This window comes from Natator depressus, chromosome 7 (genome assembly GCF_965152275.1).
Source record: "Natator depressus isolate rNatDep1 chromosome 7, rNatDep2.hap1, whole genome shotgun sequence".
In the NCBI taxonomy this organism is placed as follows: Eukaryota; Metazoa; Chordata; order Testudines; family Cheloniidae; genus Natator; species Natator depressus.
The window spans coordinates 46,570,789-46,577,042 of record NC_134240.1 but is presented as its reverse complement, the minus strand read 5'-3'; the positions used below and the strand labels follow the sequence as shown (position 1 = coordinate 46,577,042).

The following is a 6,254-nucleotide window of genomic DNA, read 5'->3' as shown; positions in this document are numbered from 1 at the left end:
GTGGTTGGACTAGATGAACCTCCTGAGGTCCATTCCAATCCTGATATTCTATGATTCTATGACAGCTTCTAGGGAACCTGCCACCTGTGGGCTGTTTCAGGAGAGCTCTCGCAGATGCTGGAGTTCAGAGTACCAAGAGATCAAAGCACAGGAAGAGAGAGGATGTCTCAGAAAGCCGACTGCACTGAGGGCCTGATGTCTGGCGTTGCAGACTCAAAGAAGACCTGAGCCAGAGGACATCAAAGGCTGCTGCTAATGTGCATAACATTGGACACTCAGGAAATCAGACGGGGCCATTCCAGCAATGCTTTTATAGGTTGCAGCCATCATCAGCCCAGTCGCTCACAGTGAGAAAGTGATAGCAAGAGCTCTGGCTTCCATAAAACACCTTGTGGCCTTAATCTGGACCCGTCAATGTGGATTCAGCGAGCAGCAGTGGGGGTAGGGAGGGGAGGAAGTGATGAGAGGTGAGAAGTGATGGTGCCATGTCTGCAGCTAGGAAAGAGCAGGCTGGAGAAGTCTTGTCTGGGGCAGCCACTAAGGTAACCCTACCCCAATGGAAGTGCTAGCCAGAAATCCCCTGCTCCCTGCCCCCTACTTCACACCCATCAAGAGAACAGCAAATTGCCCCAGCTGGACCAAGTTGAAGCTGATTTCCAGCTACCTCAGAGAGAATTTCACTCAGGCAAATAGACAGCAAGTAAAGTGGCCCTGTCCCCGAGCTGTAATGGCTGCGAGAAGGGAAGAGATGCTGGGATCCAGAGCAATTAACTTGTTTTTAATCACCTCAGCCCATATGTTCCTCATTTAGTCTGCAATTTGAGACAGAGGGAGAGAGACAGCACCATTGTGTATGAGTGGCTGTGTGGGCATGTGAGTGTCTGAGAAAGTATAGCTCTGTGTGTGTGTATGTGTGTGTGAGACAGAGTATAGGTATATGTGTATCTAAGAGTGGATGGATGGATGTGTGGATGTACAAATGCATGGTTGTCTCTGGGCGTGTGCAGGTGTGTTTGTGGATGTGTGTGACTATATGCCAACGTGTGTGTCTCTAACTTCTCCACCAGTGGTGCAAACAATGTCCCAAAATGCCCAACATGTTAGGTTCATACTTAAAACACCCCTATATGAATCACTGAGTATTGCAAAACAGTCTAGATTGCTCCAGATCCCTGAACAGAACTATCATGCTGGTAGACTATTTTGCTACAGTGAAATGCCCAAAGCTAAGGCAGACTCTTGCCAAACACAAAGTACAGTGCAAAGCCAGACAGAAGCAGCTGGGCAGTCACGGAGCAGAGGAAAGATTGGGAGAGGGGAGTCACGCTATTCGAGGATGTTCAAGGAGAGACTTCTTCAAATTACCCAGAATCATTACAGATTTTTTTATCACAGTGGTGTGAGGAGAAAGGAGACAAGGGGAGAGAGATGGTGTTGCGGTCTTGCCGTGTAATAACCTGCGGGTGGGCGCTAGTGACAGATGTAGAGCGGGGATGAAACCCCAAGACTGGGAAGCCCAGATCGTACCTGCCTCTGCCAGGGACCTGGAGTCTGTCACTTCTGTGCTTTGGCAACATGGCTCCAGCTTGTCAGACCAAGAAAGAATTGAATTCAAAGGGGGAGGGGGTGGGGCGGGATTTGCGCGTGCAGCCGTACTTGGATGCCTGAGAGTGTATAGATGTGTTTGTGTGTGTGAATAGATCTGTGTCTAAGTATGAATAAATGTGCGTGCGTGTGTGTAGGGCTGTGTGTGTCTGGAAGAGTGCACAAAGATTTGTGTGTGTATATAACTGAGAGGTTAGAGAGCTGTGTGTATGTGTGTGCATTCATTCTTCTGCTCACCTGTGCTGGAGAGAAGGGGCAGATTAGGAGAGGGGGCCCATAGCTAAACCAGAAAAATCCTGCTCTTATGGTGCGTCTTCACTGAAATCAGTGTAGTTGCACCAATGCAAGTGAAAGAGGAGTCTGGGCCCACAGCTGTAACATCGGCACACCCTGGCACTCCGTTCTGCTAGAGCTTGGAGCACGTGCAGAGGGTGTCTCTCTCTCTCTCTCCCTCGCTCTCTCTATTTGGCTGATCAAATAGAGTCAAACTGGACCCAAAAAAAATAGGCTGATTTTAAAAATGCATGACTTTGAAGTTATGGAAATGCAAGACAGCAGCAGCCAATGGAGCGTGTTGGCAAAGGGATTTTTTGTTCCCCCTTCCTTCGATTAAAATTGGGTTGCAATTCATTCATAAAGGAAGAGTTGTACTGAATAAAGCTCCATCGCTTGTATCAGGACAGAGCTGCATAATTAACCCAGCTCCAGTCTGATTAGATGGGGAAAAAAGGCTTTTCAGTTTTGGTGCCTTCTCATAAAAGCCCGACCCATTTGCCTTCCCTTGCAGGGAATGGATTTGAGCTTATTTAAAAATGAACCTTGCAGCACGGCACAGCGGCTTCATGGAGCTGTATAAAAAGTGCTCTGATAATATTTTATTCATCCCTCTCTCTCCTTCCCTTTGCTCTGGAAATTCCAGGAGCTCCTGGCAGTCTCTGCAGGCAGCTTGGGGAGAGGAGCAAGAATCCCCTTTTAGAAAGCAATTACACATGCAAGTCACATCAGTTCAAGCCAAACTGTGAGCCGGATCCCGTAGCTGATGTAAGTCCATGTAAGTTCCAGCCAAGTCACTAGAGTTACGGTGGCTTGCACGAGCTGAGGAGCTAGCCTGTGTATGTTTTTCCCCCTCTTTCCCTCTAATTAACGTCCCTCTCCATTTGTAGAAACCAGCTCTGCAACACTCCAGGAGGGAGAAAGATAATAGCGGATTTCTAGGCCAGGTCCTCGGCGGATGTGAATGGGTATCAGAATGGTGAAGAAAGTGCAGTGGCACCGATTTCCACCAGAGGAGGATCCGGCCTGTTTAATCTGATTGGAACTACCACTCAACTTCAAAGCATAATGGACCACACAGCTGTGTTTGCAGAGTCCCTGAGCTGGGTCCAGGTGCTCTTTGGGGCATGGATTACGGAGCTGCTGGAGGACTACATGGCTCCAGCACAGAGCCTGAGGGGTGAGAAAGCTCTGTAGTGCATTGTGGGAGCTGGAGCAAATTGTGACCCAAAGGGTTTTTGCTGTGCAAACCCCAGTGTGTTTTCACTCTTCCTCCCAATTCCCCTCTCCTTTCCTGTATATTCCCACAGTGCATTCCACATTCCATCAGGTCTAGTCTGTATCCTGTGCATCCTGGAGGCGTTCTCTGCTCTGCCATGGTGGCTCATGTAAGTTGCTGGGCTCCACACCCTGGTGTGGTCTCCCTGTGGCTGGCGCTACTGTGGCTATGCAGGGAGGAACCCGCCCCGTGGCTGCCTTATATCTCCTCTGACTGTGGCTCTGGGTGCGGTGAGGGAGAAGCACAAATCGGTGGGGAAGGGCAGGCAGTGGGCCAACCCATGGTTCCAGATTCTCCTCTTGTGCCAGTATGCAAGGGGGCATACTGTGTCCTGACAAGGGCCGTAGCAAAATACCTCCCCCATTCCCTCAAGGAGCTAGAGGGAAGTCATTGTGCCTCTCTGAGGCTCATTTCCTTCCTGGGGCTCCCCCTGTGGAGGTGCAGTTACATGCCCCCTCCTTGCACAGCACTGAGCCCAAAGGTTAAATCTAGCCCAGACCCTCCATACTTGCATCTCTAAGCATTGTGACTTCCTGGGGAAACACCTTCTGAATGGAGTTCCTGTAACTCTCCTCCTCCTTGGTTTCCATTGGGTGACCCACACCCGCACAGTTGGGGGCCTGTACATCAGCACAGCTGCAGCCTCACCATGAGAACAACTGGGGAGGTGGGAGCATAGCCTGGAACACCATGCTGGATAACACTATTCAAAGAGAGGAAGGCTGGCCCTGTGGTTAAAGCCCTGGCCTGGTATGCAGGAGGTGGTGGTTCAATTCCCATTTCTGCCCCCAGACTGACTGAGTGACCTTGGGGATGTCCTGTAATCTCTGTGCACCTCAGTGCTCCATCTCTAAAATGTAGAGTATGATTGGGACGGTGCAGACCTGAGCATGGGGGGGCCCTGATCTCAGTTGGTGGCCTTAAGTGTTAGAGTAATATTGACACTATGAATAGACAGAATGGTGGTGAAAAACACCCCAGGCCTATCAGCGCTGCAATAGTGGATTCTAGGTTCTTCATCTGCTGGTGCAGATAGAGCCTATTACTATTTTCTGGACTGATTTATCCAATCAAGCGGGGAATGAAATCAATCTCTCATCTGATTTTAAAGTGTAGACTTTAGTGTGCAATTATATTTTTTTTTTAGTAGCAAATTTAATCCAGCTGATAGCTTTCTAGCTGAGCACTGGTGGGGGACAAAAAGGAGCTGCACAGTCATCTTTAAATATCTTAAGTGCCATAATCCCTGTGTCTGGATCCCTGTCTCGCACCTTTCGTGTGTTTTTAATTTAGGCGCACAGTATTTATTAATTTTCAGCCCAACTGTTTATTCTATCTTTAGCAAACCTTAACATGTTATGATACATTTCATAACGCGTGCTGTTCTTTTATCGAGCCAGATGCAGCAGGGGCCAGCCCCGTGGGAGATGCCTGCAAGTCAAACCAGGCAAGAAAGTCAAAACTAGCATCAAATAAAGGGTGAGCTTCTCCTCAACATGCAGTGCAAATCATTGCCAGCCCTGATAATCCACTCATTTACACCAGTTTTGCACCGCTGTAGCTGCGTTCTTTCCAGTGGGGTTACTCCTGATTTATGCTGGCCCAAGTGGGGAATTGGCCCCAGGGAGATGGAGCTGCATTGATTTACAATAGCATCAGATCTGGCTCCATGTGTCTGTATTTGGTAACAAAGGTGGATGGGGGATGTTTCTCAAGGGCTTCCCCCAGCAGTGGGCTCCATCACCAGATCCTGCCCAGACCCTCTGGATAGATCGGGGAACCCGTGGATTGTTGAGACTTTATATGAATTCAGTGCTGGTGGAAGATGCTGAGATGGCAGCCCCGTGTGCCTGAACTCCCCTCTTTATCCACAGAATAGAAAGTACAGACTTCTCCTGCCTGGCCAGTATGCCTCAACCCTGAGCTGGAGGGGGAACCATCTGCAGGGAGAGAGTACAGCTTGGTCTCCATGGCCCATTCAGTCCCTGACCCCTCTGCTAAAATAACTGCTAAGGGGCCGTTTAACACCAGCTGTGGTAACTGTAGCTGGGCTGTGTGGACACTTATAATTATTTCTTTTCTCATTGTATCCACAGTGTGCGAGGCACTGCACCCTGCCACCCCACACACCGGAGGGCACTGCCATTGCCTTGAAGAGCTTAGAATCTCAGCACTTGCCCCAGTGACAACTTGATGGACATCACCAAATGCATTTCACGTGGGCAACCAATTGGGTCACTCGTTTATCCTGGTCTGGATTTGAGTGGACACCCTATAGGGGCATCATATACCCAATCTGCAAACCAGCCCCAGTTTTTCTATTTATCTTAATGCAGAAGACATTCTAAAAAAAATGACAGCTGTTTCAGTGATCTGACCTTTTCTGAGAAACATTCATTGATGCCTGGAGAATAAATTATAGGGCGCAGTCTTGCCTGGAATGGGGATGGGATGGGGGGGGTAAGCTGGTGGGCCTTTTGGATCACTGGTTTCTATGATGATTTTACAGTCTTTCTCTGCGAAGGTCACCAGTGTATTGCAGAACATTCATCCAACCATCCATAGTGACACCTTGGTGCTCGTCATTTAGATTTCTGCATCACATTTTTGCTGACCCTGCCTTTCTCCCCATGTTGAAGCTAATTTCTCCATTGATTGGTTCTTACTTGGTTTAAAAATAGCTGGTTTGTAGCACAGAAGGGTAAAATTAGCAGCTCGCACTTGCTTTTACACAGATTTACAGCTGTTACAGAAGAGAGATGTCGGGTCTCTCATAGCCTCACTGCTTGCACTAAACTGCTACCTTGTTCCGGAGCCTTCTCCCCAAGTCCTGATGACCTGACTCTTCCTATTAGCTTCTTTCATCTTAAGACTGATCTTAAAACATACTCTGACTCTTTGTACCTGAGGGGAACACGCAGCACCCCAATGTTCATCCTTGTAAAATGATTGTGTGGTATCCAATGCAAAGTTTGTCATGTCAGGTGTCTTCGGAAGGCTCATAATGCACTGAGCATTGTTGTTACAGTAATGTTATAGTAATGTTATAGGTTATAATTTCATGTATGTAGTTATGAGGCTGAAAATGTATCCTCAT

The 6,254-nt window shown here is 48.3% G+C and overlaps 1 long non-coding RNA gene across 1 annotated transcript; it reads left to right on the top strand.

Moving 5' to 3' along the window:
* Positions 1-2,542: 2,542 nt before the first annotated feature.
* Positions 2,543-5,559, top strand: LOC141991532 (uncharacterized). The gene is made up of 5 exons (XR_012640383.1): positions 2,543-2,656; positions 2,769-3,058; positions 3,189-3,266; positions 4,558-4,636; positions 5,254-5,559. It is a non-coding gene; the product is annotated as an uncharacterized LOC141991532 (long non-coding RNA).
* The last annotated feature ends 695 nt before the right edge of the window (positions 5,560-6,254 follow it).